We start from the raw sequence: 17,567 nt of genomic DNA on the forward strand, positions 1-17,567 counted from the left end.
CAGGGTATCTAATTCTTCCAAATTTAAGCTGAGGTGGCCCAGGGAGTGAAGGGGTGGTTGGATCTTTTGTCTTTAGGAAGCTAGTAAAAACTACCCTGTCCATGGGAGAAGGGAAAAGAAAGGCAGTATGGAGGAGTGCAAAGAGTGTGGAATCTGGACCTACTTCAGTTTGAGCTCAAATCCCATCTCCACTATTTATTATTTACTGGCAGTTTGACAAGTTAATCATTGAACACAAGTCTAGTTTCTCTGAGATAGAAGTCCCCTGGTATACTTCTCTGTTGATACATAAATGACAATTAGCCTCTGTACTTTTTTTTATTCTGTGTTGTCATAGCGTTTGGTGCTTGTCTCTGTTTCTGAAGCTACATCATATTTTGCTTTTATGCATTCCTTCATAATATTCATTTATCAAGCACTTACTTGATGTGCTAGTCTTATTCCAGATGCAGGTGAAATTCACACAATGCCTACTTTCATGGAACTTAGAATCTAATAGAAAAAGAGAGACAATAAAAATAAATACATACTAAATATTTTAATAAAAATTGAAGATTTTATCAATTCTATTTAAAGAATTAAAAGTGTGTGATAGAGGGCAACTTGTGAGCTGAAGGTTAGGAAAGGCTCTTCTGAGAGAGTGAAGTTTAATCTGGAATAAATCACAAAAAGAATCTAGCCTTGCAAATATTGAGGGAAAGGGGGGCACAGACTGAGGAAAGAACTAGGACAAAGGTGCCAGGTTCTCCCTATTAGACCATGAGTTCCACCTAGGCCCGATTTTGCGTGTTTCTGATTGCTCCCATGTGGTAGACTTTAACATATTACTTTATTTCTATGTAGTACTAGCTATTGCTTCAATAATGCTGTGTAACAACCATACCATTTCCCTGCTTAAAATTCTTCAGTAACTTCTTCTTGTTGGACTTGGAATCAAATCCAGAGTATAAAGTAGAAGCTCTGTGACAATAAGAATAACACATGTCTGGTTTGCCACAATGTCTCCAGCATAGATTTTGGTGTCTAATAAGAAGTAAATTGTTGGGCCTGTAGAATAACAGTAAAGGAGTACGTAAGTGAAACTGAGCTCTGTATCCCAGCCCAGCAGTCCCCTCAAGGGCTGGCAACCCACTTTCTCCTTTATGATGCTCTCTTACTAATACTGGCCTGTTGCCATTCAGCACATGCATTTTTCCCACTTGAAAAACAAAACTAACAGTAGCAACAACAACATAACAAAACCTTTCCTGTGACCCCTTTTAGCTGCCAACTGTCCTGCTTCTCAAGTGTCAGAACTTCACTCGTCATACTCAGAACAGTATTTCTATCCACAGCTTTCAAGCTATCATAAAATTCAAAACTACTAAAATCAATGGACTATTTTTTTCTCAGCTTACGAGACTGCTGGACTTCCATTGGTGCTCTCACTCTCCTTTTTCTGTAAACTCTCTCTTTCTGAAGCTTCTGGTTTTCCTGTCTCCAGTCACATCTTCATCTTCCTCAAGAGCCGTTTACTTCTCATCCTCCCACCCCAACTGATTTACTCTTACTGTTCTGTTTCTTTTACTACAGGATAAACCGTAAAGAAATAACCCAAACCCATGGCTATAATAAATACGTATATAATTATGACCCTATGATTTATTACTATCCCTGATATCTTAAAAGTTCCATGTAACAATGGCCACTACATATTGATTGTTCATTATTACATGTAAGCTCTGCTAAGAACTTTAAATATGTTGTTTAATTCTTCAATACCTTTTGAAGTAGAAATATGATTATTTTCATTTTATACAGGAGGAAACAAGGTCTCATATAGTTTAAATGAATTGTCAAGGCCACACAAATAATGACATAATCTGGGATTTGAGTTCAGCCTGCTAGACTCCATGATTTTGATCACTATATTATATTGCTTCATGTGCAAGAGTTATTTAAGTTGATTATTTTCAAATATCTTAATTGCAAATTATGTTGAGATCATCAAATTATGTTGAGATTCATCAAGATCCAAACTGGCTTTCATGTATCAAATTGAGAAGGCTTTCCTAAAAAATATGCTCTCTTCCTAGAAAATTTTATATTTTATTCTTCTTTCTAAATTGCTTATCTGTACACCTCTTCAGGAAGCTTCTCCTGGAAGAGGAAGCCTCAGGATAAAAGAAAATATATGAAAGCACAAAAAATGTCTTCATTGATCAATGGTTCAGGGCTGATATTTCGGTTTTGTTTAGCTTTGTTTTACTTGACTTTGGTTAATGCTTGAGTAGACGTTTTACACCAGGAAATAGCGGATGACCAGTTTACTAATTGCTGCATTTCTTTTCTCTAAGAATCTAGATGAGACAGACAGATGTGTAGCCAGATTATTAGACAAACAGATCAAACACTGAAATGTCTGAAGGCTGGAGGCAAAAAAAAAAAAAAAAAAAAAAAAAAAAAAAGCCAAAATAGATGATGGCCAAGGACAGAGGCATACAATCAGATTATTTGTGTTCACTATCCACCTTGCAACTTGTCATGGGAATATTATTTAAACAAGCTGGCCTCATAGTTCTCATACACAGAATAAAAATGACTGAACTACCTGCCTCTTGGGGCTATTGTGAATGGTACTAATATCTGCTATGGCTAGGACAGTGCCTTACACACAGTGAATATCCAACCAAAGATGGTGAGGCTGTTATGGCTATGCTTTCTTCATGTCCTTCTGCTTCATATGCTCTATTAGATAATCACATGCTAAACAATTATGGCTGCAGTCCATGGGACTAGAGTTCACACTAACAAACATGTGGATTGGGTGAAACCCTTATTTCAGGATCCAGTTTAAAGACATCAGTATGTGTTTCTAATCCCACTGATATGGTTTGGATATTTGTCCCCTCCCCAAATCTCATGTTGAAATGTGGTGTCCAATGTTGGAGGAGTGATCTGGTGGGAGGTGTTTGGGTCATGCAGGCAGATTCCTCATGGCTTGATGCTGTCCTCACAATAATGAGTGAGTTATTGCAGGATTTGATTGTTTAAGAAAGAGTGGTACTTTCCTGTCTTCTCTCTCTTGCTCCTGCTATCCCCATGTGACATTCCTGTTTCTACCTGCCTTCTACAATGAGTAAACACTCCCCGAGACCTCTTCAGAAGCCCAGCAGATGCTAGCACCATGCTTTCACAGCCTGCAGAGGCTTGAGCCAATTATACATCTTGTCTTTATAATTTACTCAGACTCAGACATTCCTTTACTTCTTTATAGCAATTCAAAAACAGCCTAGTGCATACACCTTAAAAAAAGCGACATGCTGGCGAACCATAACTGCTTAACGAAAGGAACACCACCTGGAATTCCTACTCACATAGCTGGGCTCTGCCATATCGACCGGTTTATGTGGAATAGAGAGAAATTGGATTTAACTCTATCTTGTATCACTCTTATACCAGAATTAATCAAACTTTCTGAATACATAGATAGTAAGAAGATTTAAAGGTAAGCCCAGGGAAACCAATAAATATTTTGTACTTTTACACAGAGTCTTTAAAACCTCAAGGAAATTGGATAAGACAGGTCATACCAATGACACCTGGCTGTTTAGAATGTGTTATGAGTAAAGTACATTATGGAAATGAATTAGAAGCTTAGGAAGATGCATTACCAGTTTCAGATTCTAATTTAGATGGATTTGGTGTTATGGTAATTTAAATTCACCTCATTTTATATATTCTAACGATTGTCACATTGGGATGGTTAAGGTAACTTTTCTGATTCCATAGACAGTGTGACACAAGCAGCACTGACCCCCAAGGCTTCCACTTTGAAGAGGCTATGATTTTCTCCCAGGGCGTATTTATGCTCTAATAAAATCTTATTTTGAGGCTCTATCCATTTGCTGTACAATAGTGATGACAATGTGAGGTTGTGCAAATCCTAGTGCTGCATGTTATAGAGTAAGCACCCATCTTCTCACATTGCTTACACAGTGTAGCCCCAGAACATCTTTAGTCATGATATTTATTGTTACAGTGCACACTCTCAGAAAGTACATACAAAATGAAAAAGAATGACATGAAGGGAGGAGCAAATCCTCCTTTTGTGCCATTCTTTCCCATTTGTACACATTTTCTTCACAGGGACGCTAATGCTGGCAACATTATAGCCCGTCTTCTAAACCTGACCTTCATGTAGCTGAACCATATGATGCTCCTGAGTGAACATCGCCCGTATGCAGTCAGTTCTGTAAAAACAACAGATTAGCACGGGCAAAACTGCTCTCAGCAACATGGTTGATATCTTGTCCCCGGAGCGCTTGGTGTATGACTTCCCCTTCCCTAATAGAACTACGACTTTGTCCATCTCCTCATGTAAGAAGAGTCCTCACAACCATCTGTTGCCCTCATGGCATTTTTGACCTGGACCTGGATTTTACAGGTCAATGAGCAAAACTTGCATTCCTGATTGCATGCAAGTCCCATCGTTACCTATACAGGATCATAATGAGAACTCAGTGTTCTTTCATACATTTGAGCAAAAGTAACATACCCAGTTTCATACACAGTAAAAAAAAAAATGCAAATCCTCCTCAAATCTCATAAATGCATATCTTTCTCAATCTAATTAAACTATATTTGAGAAGAAAGTAAATTCATCCAAAGGCATGCTCATTCTGAAGTTACTGAATGCATGTGTAAAATATCTCTGTCCCCCACACACACTCTAAATGCCATCTATGATTAAGATTATCCACATCATTTTGAGTTCAAGCTTACTTTTACTCTTGCACAAAAATTGGCAAAGTCTCATCTGACAAGGTTGGAGGTGGCTTTTCAATAGAACGGAGTAATCAGATTCACGTGAAGAGAAAGAATACATTAGAATGACGTTTTTTCATTTACCTGATGGCTCACTTTTCATATACTTGTATGTGACTATCTCTTTTTTAGGGGTCAATGCAATCCTAAATGATTTCAGCTGACAACAACAAAAAAAGTGTATCAGGATTGAATTAAGATGTGTTAAAATTAACACACTGGCTTTTTTCCTTATTTCATTCTGTGTGATAAAATACTAATGTGTGACCCTGTGAGCTTTGGAAAGAAGCTTCTAATTTCTGATATTCTTCCTTCTGCCACCATTCCTTTCACTATATAAATGTCAAAGTAAATGGAAGGGGGAATCTCAGTGGGTAGAAGCTACTCCCACGCCAGCTGCTAGAACAAGTAGTGATAGTGCATTCACCTAGAATTTCTTGGTCATGTCCACATGGCCTCTACCTCTGGGAGAGCAAGCCCAGCTCATCACTGAAGGAACTTACGCTCCCATCTGAATTAATAATAACTTGATTATGAATAGCACTTTTATTTACAAATCCACGTATTTCTTCCATGTATATTATGTGACATCTGTCCCAAACCCTATAATTTGGAAATTTAAAAAATTAAAATCTCTTATTTTATAACTGAGAAAGCAAATTCAGGGTGGTGATTTATCAGCTCATATAGCACATTAATAGTGGAGCTAGGATTCAAAACTAGATATTCAGACATAAGGAAAAGTAGTGTTCTGCACCCTTGTTTAGAGCTCTTTACGCCAAACACAGCCTTTTGCACCGCTCTGTGTACTCATGTCTCATTATGTGCCTGTATGCCTCTGAAGTCGTCGGTCAAAAGTCTTTCACATAGAGAAGAACAAAGAAACGCACACCCTATTTGGTTGAAAGGGAAGAAATGATTCTTGCTTGAATGGGTATGTGTGCTTACATAGAGACACACCATACAAAATTCTATCATATTACGGATTCGCTTTCTAAAAAATTTTCTTACAAATTGATATTTATATTGTATGAAGTGTTTGTATTAAATTATGACCACAGTACAAGTGCAGGCCTATATACCTGTGCACGAAATTAATGCAAAGAATCACCATCAATAATCCCAGATTTCCCTCTCCATTCACCAAATTTCCATTAGCTATGGCAACCTAATTAAAGAATGTATTGAGTGGAAATGAATTAAATTCAGCCAGAAAGAAGATAGCACTCTTTATATTTCTCACATTGTTACATCATTTTAATTTTTTTAGGTGAGGAGGATGAATACCATTTGTTCAACATTTCTAATGCAAAGGTAACTTTGACATACAATATCTGTTTCAACCCTCCCATTAACTAATTAAATTAAAAAAAAATTATTATTCCTGTTTCCCAGATAAAAGTACCTGAGCCTCAAAGATGTTCAATTACTCATATTCCCAGGTGCCATAGCCAGAATCCCAACACAAGTGTCAATTCATTTTTTTTCTTTTTAAATTTTTTTTTCTAATTTTTGTGGAAACATAGTAGATGTATATATTTATGAGGTACAAGAGACATTTTGATACAGGCATGCAATGTATAAAAACCACATCAGGGTAAATGGAGTATCCTTCATCTCAAGCATTTATCCTTGGTGTTACAGACAATCCAATTATGCTCCCTTAGTTCTTTCAAAACGAACACTTAAATTACTTTTTACTACAGTCACCCTTTTGTGCCAGCAAATGCTGGGTCTTATTCATTCTTTCTAATTTTTTAATCCATTACCTGTTACCTCTTAAAGTAATGTAACTTCCCTTTTACCATGCTACATGTCAGGAGTATCTCACAAAGAAGAAGAGAGAAGGAAGCTGGAATGCAGGAATTGGGGCAGCAGGCATGACTCTTGTTCCTTCCCGAGCTCTCGCTTTCACTGTTGAGCTACTGGCATCATCCCAATCTTGTCATAAAACAAGAGAGATTCTGCAGAACAAATAGAAATTGAAAGGAGCTGCCAAGCACTCAGGAGGGATCTCTGTCAGATCACTTAATATCTGGAATGAAAGCACAAGAGGACCAGATCAAAGAGTTATAAAGGTGGCTTTCATTGCCACATGAATCTTTATCACCTCCTCCTCTCAATAAAGGTATATTCTAAGTAGAAAGTTTGCTTTATATTCAAACAACTTCAACACAACCCCTCATACCTATACTCTTCCTTCCATTCTTTCAACCAGATAATCACACTTAAATGTTTTCATATAGAAATTTGGGGGACCCTCACTTGTTTCTGAGATGTTCCTATATACTGAGGATAATTCTTTTTCACTTCCTAGAAAGGGCTTCCATCCTACTCAGAATAGGCCACAGTATACTACTATGGTAGTGATGAGAGAGTGTAATATAGAGATCCAGTTCTCAGAGAGAGACGAAGGAAGGTTCATATACAACTTAGACCAAGGAGTTGATGTGGGATGATGAGAAGAGGGCAGAAGAGAATTGGAAAAGTTATAGGGTATTAATAGAAAGCGTCCATAATAAAATTCATGAAATACGCCCAAGGTCAATTTCAAAAGAAAAAAATATGCTAGGAAAAATAAATCATTGGGAAAAAAAACAGTTAAAATGACTTCAATACAATAGCAATGTAGGGATGAAATAAAATCAAAAGTGGAAAGAGCTAGAAGGGCTTCATATACTACAAAGCCTAAATTAGCTTTGTTTTGGAGAAAGTTTACTAACAGATGCCAGATTCCACAGAAATGCCTCTGGCAATGGCAGAAACACTAACAAAAGAAACCTGCAGCTGAAAAACAAATTGCCAGGTCATTCAACAAAGAGACACACTACTTTAGCATCAGCACAGGTATCTGTGCCCTGGGACATTGCGGGAACTTTTCACATGAACTCTTCCTTTGGGGGATACATGGAGCTGCCACACACCAAATTTCTGCTTTGGCTCCTAGAACCATAACACAGTAACAATAAAATAAAATTGGTATAACTCTTTAAGTTCCCTAAGAGAATTGTAAGCCAAAATTTATTTAACCTGTTCATGTATGATTTTTTCTCACATACTTCAAGGAATGCAGCCATATGTGTGAAAGAATTTTGTTCTGGTCAGAACACATAACCAAGTTTGTATAATTGTTAAAATTGTCATGAAAGCAATCAAAAGTATCTCATTAATTCATTTATGTTCTCAAATATTTAATAAAAACCTACTATGTACATGTTGAACTCTATTCAACACTGGGAATACAAATAAAAATACAGCAGATTTTTAAAAATGATTCATTGGGTTTGGGGCTCCAGATTCTGACAAACCTGAAAAGGAGCCAAAAAAGTCCAGAGAATAGCATCATCTGGGGGCAGCAAGCTCCAGGAGATCCATGAGAATGGTCAGATTGGAGATCTTTGTAGGTCTTTGGAAGCTTGCTCTCTTCACATGTTTAAAGTGCTGACTTAACAAAGACTAGGTAGATGTGTTCTGTGGGGTGGCAGGGGACAAAACCATAGAAGTTATAGGGAGAGATATTTTGACCTAATAAAATTAAGGAGCAAAATGGGCCAGCTTACAAAGGTTTTCAGACTCTGCAAAATTCAAACAGAGGTGGGATAATCAACTTGTCAGAATATCCTAATGGGGCTTTTTGGCTCTTGTATAAAGTTAAATTTAAATATATTAATCTGAGATAGTAAGACCAGTGGTGTTGGAAGACTCAATCTCATTGTTTTCTTTTATATGAAAAAGTAATAAGATTAGCATTTTATAACTTTAAGATTATGCTATGTTATTTGCCTTGAAAATAATTTTAATAATGAGATTATTAAAAAGTAGATCCATAACAAGCAACAAATACTTTCACCTTTGGGTTTTAGGGTGGGATAAGAAGTCTTTTCAGTTTCATGTGCTCCTGTATCTCTGATTTTTTTAAGTCCATTTGTAATAGTTGTGCCACAAAATTTTACTCTGAAAAAAGAAGAAGAGAAAGAATAGTGCACCCCTAAGAGCAGGCCTGAACTGCCTTACATGTTAGGTACCGTGTGGTCACTAGAAGTACATTGCTGTTTTAGACAGAAATATCTCATTACCACTGGTTGGTCATGAAAGTCATGGTTTGAGTAGCTTCTGCCCAAGTGTGAATTACTTGTATGAATGTTACCTATTTTAACAGAATGTCTGGGCAGTCAGTAGTTATTTTGGTTCTGATTATTATACAGCAGCTTTCTGTAGGCTATTAAATTGCTTTCCAAATCTGTTGAAGTAGCAGTTGTTAACAGGATTAACTGGGTCGACAGAGTCTAGAGACACTAAAGTTGAATCAGAATTGGATGCCTCAGTTAGGTAACCTTCATCCTCTTTGAAACCATGCAACAAAGTCTTTCATATTCTTGTTTCTCTTTTTTACAAGAGATAATCTGACTCTTTATCACTAAGGTCTTTCTATTGACTTTTTTGACATTTTAGTTTCTTCCGTTATTGGATAAATAAAAATTACAGCAGAAATACATAAAGGTGGGTAATAAAGAGGAGATAATATCTATCAGAATTAAGGCACTACAGAACTATATTTAAATAGTGTACTAGTGCAAAAACAGATGTGTCTGAAACAGAATCTTGTGATAAAAGAGATACTTCCAACAAGTGGCAATGAGAAAATTGCCTAACTACTTGGGGGTGCGGGTATGTTAAATTACTACTTTTTATCATTATAAGTTATATCAAGATTAAATAATTATATATAAAGAAATTAAACCATACTGACAGTAGGAGAAAATAAACATTTTATATGGCATTGCAGTGGGGTCTTTCTAAGCATGACACCAAAAGCAGAAACCAAAAGTATGAGACTCATAAGTAAAACTACTTAAAAATTAGATTATCACATATAAAAAGAAATGAAATAATCAATTAAATGCAAAGAATAAACTGTGAAAATATTTACAACATATATAAAAATGGTTCTTAAAATGAATAGAAGTTGAGGAAAAAATATCCCCCCAAAATAGCCTTAAGAAATGAAGAAATGATAAGAAGATATTTCTGTGGTTTCCAACATATTTGATACTTACGTGGTTTTCAATATTTTCCTGTTTTAAGCGATACTGTAATGAATAGGCTTCTATTCATTGGTATATGTATCACAAAGAGGGAGATTCCTACTTAGGTGAGATTAGTCATTCCATGTCTTGACCTTCTCTATTTGTAGAGGTCCACTTGCTTCACACAAACTCCAAGTCATCTTCCTCCTTGGCTTCATTTCAGTTTATCTAAAATAGACTAACACGGAATTAATGATGCAATTTGTTTGCTAACCAGTGCCCACCCTGAGTCGCAACCATCAGAATGTATCAAAACCTTATGTTGTACATTACAAATACATACAATGTTTGCAAATTATGAAAGAAATTAATAAAAAATAAAAGACAGCCAGGGTAGGAAAAACAAATGAAGCACAAATACATACTAATCTTAAAGCCCAGCAGATGGGGTGTCCCTTCCCATGACTTTATTCAATTGGAATTCTCCTTTTCTGTGCTTCTCATTCTCTGAAATCCTTATTCAACTGTTCTTCTAACAGAGAATTCTTGTCACATTTGTTTCATTCTAGTTGCTAACACAGAGCCTGGCATGCAATATGCACTCAATAATGCTTGATGCATGAATTCATGTGAAGGAACAAGCTAAGTTTCTTTTCTTCTTTTGGGTCATCATGAGAAGATAAGGAACAAATTTTGTAAAGATAATTGTAAAATATGTACCTCTAGTAAGGAGATTAGTCCTGTCCACAACCCAACTTCCTTTCCCTGCAACCAAAAGGATTCATGGTAGAGGAAGACCTGTGTGCCTAAACTTAGATTCTACTAGCAGTCTTAAAGATAAGAAAATACACAGACTACTCCTGGGAGGAGATGGCGATCTAGTGAGACACAGACATGTGACACAGACACAAAAATTGAAAAAAGAGAAGAGTATGCAGACAGATATTTGTTCAAATTTACAAGAGGTTTTTGGAATGATTAGGAATGCAGATAACTAATAGGCTGGAGAAACAGACCACACTGTGCACCACTCTGGCCCTGCTCCTTGGCTGTTTTCCACCACAATTAGTTGTCTGGCAACCTTGCAAGATCTTAATCAAAATAACTCCAGATTTAGCCACATCAAAAAGGCCATCAAAATGAATGATTGCAAATGTTTTGAAAGGGTCATGAGCAAAATGAGCACTAAGGATATACGTTTTAAATATTGCCTTATCTCTTTCAGTTCCAAATAAAACACCAGAAGGGTACTGTCACAACTTCAGCACTCTCACTCCATCCTTCAAAATCTATTAATATCACATTGGGAAGTTGGTGACGTTGTCAGGAGTCCAATACAATCCCACAGCATTTCTTTCTTTTATTCTTCCCTTTCTTGGAGAAATAACCCTTTTCTAATCTTGTTACACACATTTTTATGGTTTCTAACCTAGTAAATACCAGATGTATTTTTGCCTGCAATTACATCAGATTTCATGACCTAAAGGGGCATGAAATGATATCATTACATTATTCATATAAATAATGTACTTAGGAGATTGTGTAAAACCCATGACAGTTCACAAAGCCCATTTACACATAGTTGTTGTCAACTTAAAACAACTCTATGACTTGTTTGGACAGATTATAGTGTTTTTTTCCAATTTAAAAAGGAGAAAATTGAAGCGTAGAAATGCTAAGGAAAATTCTCAAGGTTAACACAGCATGTAAATGGTAAAATGATTCTTCAAAACCACTCATCTGCCTCTGAAACTACTCTGTTCCTATGTGTGGGATGCACAATTGAGAAAAAGAGGAAGAGAGGGAGCTGATCTTCCCTAGTACCCCTAGCATAGTAGTCTGTAGGTCGAGCAATGTGCTAAACTCAATGTACTATCATATCAATAACTCCATCCATACCTCCTTCCTTATCATTCTACATTTCCCACTAGAAAAAAAAAATGGCACTTCTCTGAGCTACCTGCATTATTTACAAGAACCAATGCCTGGTTCTTAGGATCTTCCCAATGGAAAACTAAAAACAGTATAGAAGACACTCTCATAATATTTTATTACTAAATCTTTAGGTATAATCTTAATTTTTGGATGCTTCTATTTCTCTCACAGTCCCAAAATTCCAGTGTTTTAATTAAGACTCCCACTATCCTGAGAGATCGACCAGAACCACCTTCTCTAGGAAGAACCCGACATACTTCCCCATTTTTTGTCATCTTTTCCATAAAAAGAGAAAAATAAATGAGCTCATACTAAGACATTAATGATAGTAATTTGATAAATGGACTTCCCTGTTAATGGCAAAGGTATTTCTTTTGCGATTCTCTTATTGGTTTATTTCAGATATCAGACAGGTTGCAAGGGAAAATATTTGGAAATGGTTAGTCTTACTAGTAATTGCTGCCTTTAAGCCTCACCATAACATTAATTAGATGGATATTTTAAAATCTACCATCCTAGATTTAGATTAGTAATTTGTATATATAGCTTTTAAAATGAAGAATTACATTTTTAAATGCTTAGACTGTTACACAGAAACACTGTCTGAATAAAACTAATAAACTGTCATTGACAAATAGTCACTTCCACTTTCAACATGTAAGAGAAAACTAAAAGACAGAGAAAAGAGACTGAATTCGGTAGAAGTTTCCCAGTGGGTCCAAAGGAAATAAAATGACTCATTTTCCTGAGCCATTTTAAGCCTTGATTACATTAACTTTTAGAAAATGCACAAAGAAAATATTTCAGAAAAGGGTCTTGCTGGGATAAATTAGTATATTTCTTGGACCTCTGGTAAGCCATGAATGACAGCATATGTTAGTGTTAACCTTGTGTTACATTTCTGAACCAGTGTCCATCACAGCCTCTGAGGCCATCTGCTTTCAGCTCTGAAAATAACCAGAGATGACTGAATTCTTGGAACACATATTTCCTACTGTTTTATTAGAAAAACATTTCCACCTTAATCAATCTCTGTGTTTTACCTCAAGCATATATTTGACAAACATCCAAGGTTTAAGTTCTTTAGTACACACAGCAGACTTTATATTCCCAGGAAAACGATACTTGATGTTGGAGAAGTTTCAGTGCATATGCAATGGAATCCTATACTGTAATGTCTCATTTGCTTTGCTCTCTGCTCTCGGGAGGAAAAGGGACTTGTACTAAACGAAACCACAAGGGCAGGGAGATAAAGAAGCCTGTGTGCTGGTATTTTCCCTGCGTTAATGCCTTTAGCATCCTCACTCATTTAGATGCTCTGGTTATATAATTTTTTCCATTGTGTTTTCTTGCTTCTTTAAATGGCTCTTTGTGGCTCTCCTGATTGTCTGTATCTGACAGCTGAGGCACATAATCTAAAATGTGCACAGATAAACGGTAAAAACAGAACATCTGAAAACATAGAAGTATTCCTGGCCATCTTACAATTCAAATAGGATCTTCTTTGTCCCAGTAAAGCAAGGCTACTTGAACAAAAATAGCTAAAAGTGTGTTTTCATACAGATATTTTTTTAATGTCTCAAATAAAGCAAAAAAAAAATGGTGGAGGATATAGAGGATGATATGGGAAGAACATTACTAAGTCTTTGTCTTTAGAAATCTTGGCGACATGTATTGAATTGCTTTGGTTCTGAACTGGATGGCAGGTCTACAAAAATCCTCCTGTGACTTCTTTCATCACCTTCATTCAGTTTTATATTGTTTTGAAGGTCCAGGCAGGAAGGATATGTAATTGGACATTTGGTGAATGCAGAGGAGTGAAATTGTGCCCAAAGTTATTAGCTTATCTTAGTTTGAAGAGCAAGGAGAACATTTTACTTCATCTAACTTTTTATGGCAATCAATCCTCTGCTTCAAGGGTAACAACAGAATGCCTTTATTCATTCTCATGGAAACATTGACATCTAGTGGTTCTCTGCATTAATGCAGGCCAGTCCAAAGGCTGGGGGAAATTCTCAAATCTTTGTGGTATTCAGTATGGATGCTTTTTGATTAATTTGGCCCACTGATCTCACTAGGTAGCTGCTGTTTATAATAGCGTATTTTTAGAAATGATGCAAAGAAAGCTGTAGAAAACAAAATGAACATATTTCACCAATGGCTTTCATGTATGTTGTAAATAAATTCTTAAGGATTGTTTTACTTAAAGATGTAATGTTGCTTGTGTCAAAACTCCTAACGGTTCACTGAGTTTACTAATAATAGAAACTAGCTCTTCATGTTTGGAGGCCTGCAGAGTCTGGGATAGTAGTTCCCAAACTTTTAAAATGTGTAGATGACTTTGATAAACAGCAAAAATACTCTGCAGGAAATTTTATATTTGAGCAGCCACACTTAATTTTGCGCACAACCTCAAGGAGTTCATAAAACATTTGAAAGTCAGGCTGTTAAAAAAAAAAACCCTGAATTAGTAATAATGATAGGAAACTCTCATATAGCACTTACTATGTGTCAGGTACTGCTGTGCGTGTTTTAGATCATTTAATCCTCACAATTCTTCTAAGAAGTAGCCATTATTATTCACCCATTCCACAGAAAAACTGATACACAGAGAGATAAAAATATTTGCTTGAAGCCACATGGGCCGTAGCAGGTGGAGTTAAGACTCAAACCTAGGTAGGCTGACCCCAAATTCTACGTTCTCTCACACTGTCCAAAGCCTTTCCTAAGGGTACTTCAGAGATGGCTAGACAGGCGGATGGAAACCTTAGACATTGGTTTCACTAAGACCAGTCTCTTTAAGCAATCTCTTCAGACTACTGTAATTACTTTCTATCCACTATTGCCCAGAATTGTATCACAACATATAACATGCACTATTTAATGAGAGGAGAAGGAAGCAGGTGGAGAAATAAGGCAATGTGTTTTGTGTCTCTTAAAATGGAGATATAATGCAAATTTGCATTACTAGGACCACAAGTCCTGTAATCTTGGGCTGACAGCCACTGGAAATAAAAATGACCCATGTATCAATCACAAAAACACTGACCTTGAGCAAATTTTTTCAGTTCTGGGGTGGAAGATGTAATAGATCTTCTTTGTGCTATAAGACCTTAAACTTTCATGTTCATACCTTGTACTTCAAAAAGTTCCTTCAAAGCAAACTACCTGGATTTATTTTCCTGTGGTCATATTAGAAGAGAAGGGTTATAGCATCTGCTCCCTAGTATGCAATTCTCCTGGAGTGCAATGGTAATGAGGTTAAAGAGAAGTGTGCAACCACATACTAGGTTATACCATCCAAGACGTCCCAACACTGGATCATTCTACTCACACCCTCCCCAGAGGCTGCTAGGAGATGAAAGAAAAGGGCTGTTGGGCAGCCAGAAACCTTCCTGATTAGTGCCTGTCCTCTAAACACCTAAGCACATCACTGAGATAAAGAATCTCCTTTTGGACCCATTTCTAGATGGCAAGACAAAGAGTGGAAGGCTATTTCCCCTTCTTGGAAAAGACCTGTTTATTTCCAGTGCACCACTTATAAATGTGGGAGTCTCTCTAATTATTTAATCTTGTCATACAATTTTCCCTTTGAAATGGATATGATGAAAACTTTAAAAGCATTCTTTTCAAATTCTAGGAAATTTTCCCTTTCTCACCTTTGGTACAAATATTTAACCAAGCTAGAAATCATAATTGCTGGCTCACGAATGCAACAAGATTTGTTAACACAGAATTTTCGATGCCAATAAAGAGAAAAAGAAGTGAACATCCACGGATGGTAAAACATTTTCTCGAGTATCCTGATGAATCTAAAAGAAAGGCACACGTGTTTTCCAATTAAGAAAATGCCTGCCGAGCAATGGGTAATGCCATATGTTTGCAGCTCTTAAATGAAAATGAATGGTCGAAAGCGTTTTGCTAAAAAAGAAAAGAAAGGAATTGCTGCTGCTCTTGTGGGCTGGTTATCTGAACTTCTGAAACCTCGTCACTTCATTTCTCTTAACTCCACTATTATCTTAAGTGCGCTTGAACTATTTGATGTTGATGTCCTAATTCTGTAATTAATATAAGGAAATTTACCCTTCTTTACTTTGCCTTTAGAAATACCATTTTTCTCATCCAAAAAAGAGAACTCAGTAGATTTTCAGCATAGTTTTCAGTGATTTAATCGTCTGTGATAAAGTCCTGTGCTTTGTACCTCACCACTGGACTATCAATGTCTCCTCACAAACCCCTGAATGATGAAATCAAAAGGTTTTTGAGATTCAGAATAAACTCCATCTACTGCCTCAACTTTTCCTTATTCTTTTCTGAGCAATATGAAAGACTTGCTCAATAAATGTTAAGTTAATAATAAAGGTCAGAGGAAGGTCATAATTTCTCTTTCAGAGGCACATTTTCTTAAACCCATCTAGCTGAAATTTTCCAAGTACAGGGGAAATACATACCCTCATTAACAAATAATGGTCCTTTCATTTTCCACTCAGGACACAGATGTATTTTCCTAGGTATCTAGGTATCTATATGGAACCATATAACTCAAAACTTAGTAAAAATGGTAGAAAGTTTTATGGTAAAAAACTGAAACCTTCAATGTAATGAGAATCAGATGTGGTTTACAACACATAGGACACAACTGAAAAAGACTGTTAGGTTGGTTCTGAGGCTCAATAGCTCTATGCTGAAGAACTAAGGGAACTGCATTGCCAGCAGAGTTAAAGGACTGAGTTCTGCCTCTGTCTGGTTCCCCTTTGGTGAGTGCTATGTTTCTATTGCTCCATTAGGGTTTATGCCAAGACCTTTAAAACTCAGACTAGAACTTTGCTTAGGTAATCACTGAAATAATGAAAATAATGAATATTTAAGGTGATGAACATCTCAGTTATCCTGATTTGATCATTACATGTTGTACGCTTGTATCAAAATATCACATGTACTCCATCAGTGTGTATAGTGTATGAATTGTATGAATAAAAATGCTAATCTAAGACATAGATGTATAGATAGATATAGGTAAACATCTATCTAAATTTGGGCATAAAATCAAAATGAAAAACCAGGGAGAAAAAGTATGATACATTTGACTATGTTCATAGTAAAATTTTTATGTTATAAAATTTATAGTCAAATTATAAATAGAAAATTTTGAAATGCATATGGCAGACAAATGGCTAACAACCTTTGTGTTGAAAGAGGTCTCACTAATAGCAAGAAAAATGTAAACAACCCAATATAACAGAAAGTAAAGAACATGAGGTGGCAATAAATATACTTAAGAAAAACATATACAAGTGATCAATAAACATTGTTTAATGTCCAACTTGCCAGTAATGCAAAATGGTAAGTAATACTAAAAAGAACAAAAAATATCATTTCTTTTATCTACAAAGTTGAGAAAGATAATTAAATCCACAATTGTCAGTACTGGCAAATATTCAGTGAAGTAGGTGCTCTCATACCTTTACCATCATTCTAAAGGGTAATTTCACATTATGACACAAGGGCTTTAAAGCTGTAAAATATTTGCCCATATTTTCATTAAAAATCATTCTAATAAATAATCAGATGTGTATTAACATTTTATATACAAGGATTTCCACATAACACAGTGATAATTTCCAAAAAACTGACATGTCTAGTAATGTCGGTGTATACATATTTTGCTACATTATGTGCCTGTTAAAATCACATTTTACATAGGGTGACAAGAGAAGTTTCTCATATAGTTAAAATTAAAAACCTGTTTATAAAAATTATGTATCACATAAATCTAAGAATATATATTTTAAATATGTA

General features: G+C 35.9%; 1 long non-coding RNA gene across 1 annotated transcript; it reads right to left on the reverse strand.

Moving 5' to 3' along the window:
* Window positions 1-5,850: 5,850 nt before the first annotated feature.
* On the reverse strand, window positions 5,851-10,396 carry LOC119467205. The gene is made up of 3 exons (XR_005195741.1): window positions 10,259-10,396; window positions 9,864-10,071; window positions 5,851-6,841 (listed from the first exon to the last, which is right to left on the reverse strand). It is a non-coding gene; the product is annotated as an uncharacterized LOC119467205 (long non-coding RNA).
* Window positions 10,397-17,567: the final 7,171 nt, after the last annotated feature.

This window comes from Cebus imitator, unplaced genomic scaffold, assembly GCF_001604975.1.
Source record: "Cebus imitator isolate Cc_AM_T3 unplaced genomic scaffold, Cebus_imitator-1.0 Scaffold266, whole genome shotgun sequence".
Taxonomy (NCBI): Eukaryota; Metazoa; Chordata; class Mammalia; order Primates; family Cebidae; genus Cebus; species Cebus imitator.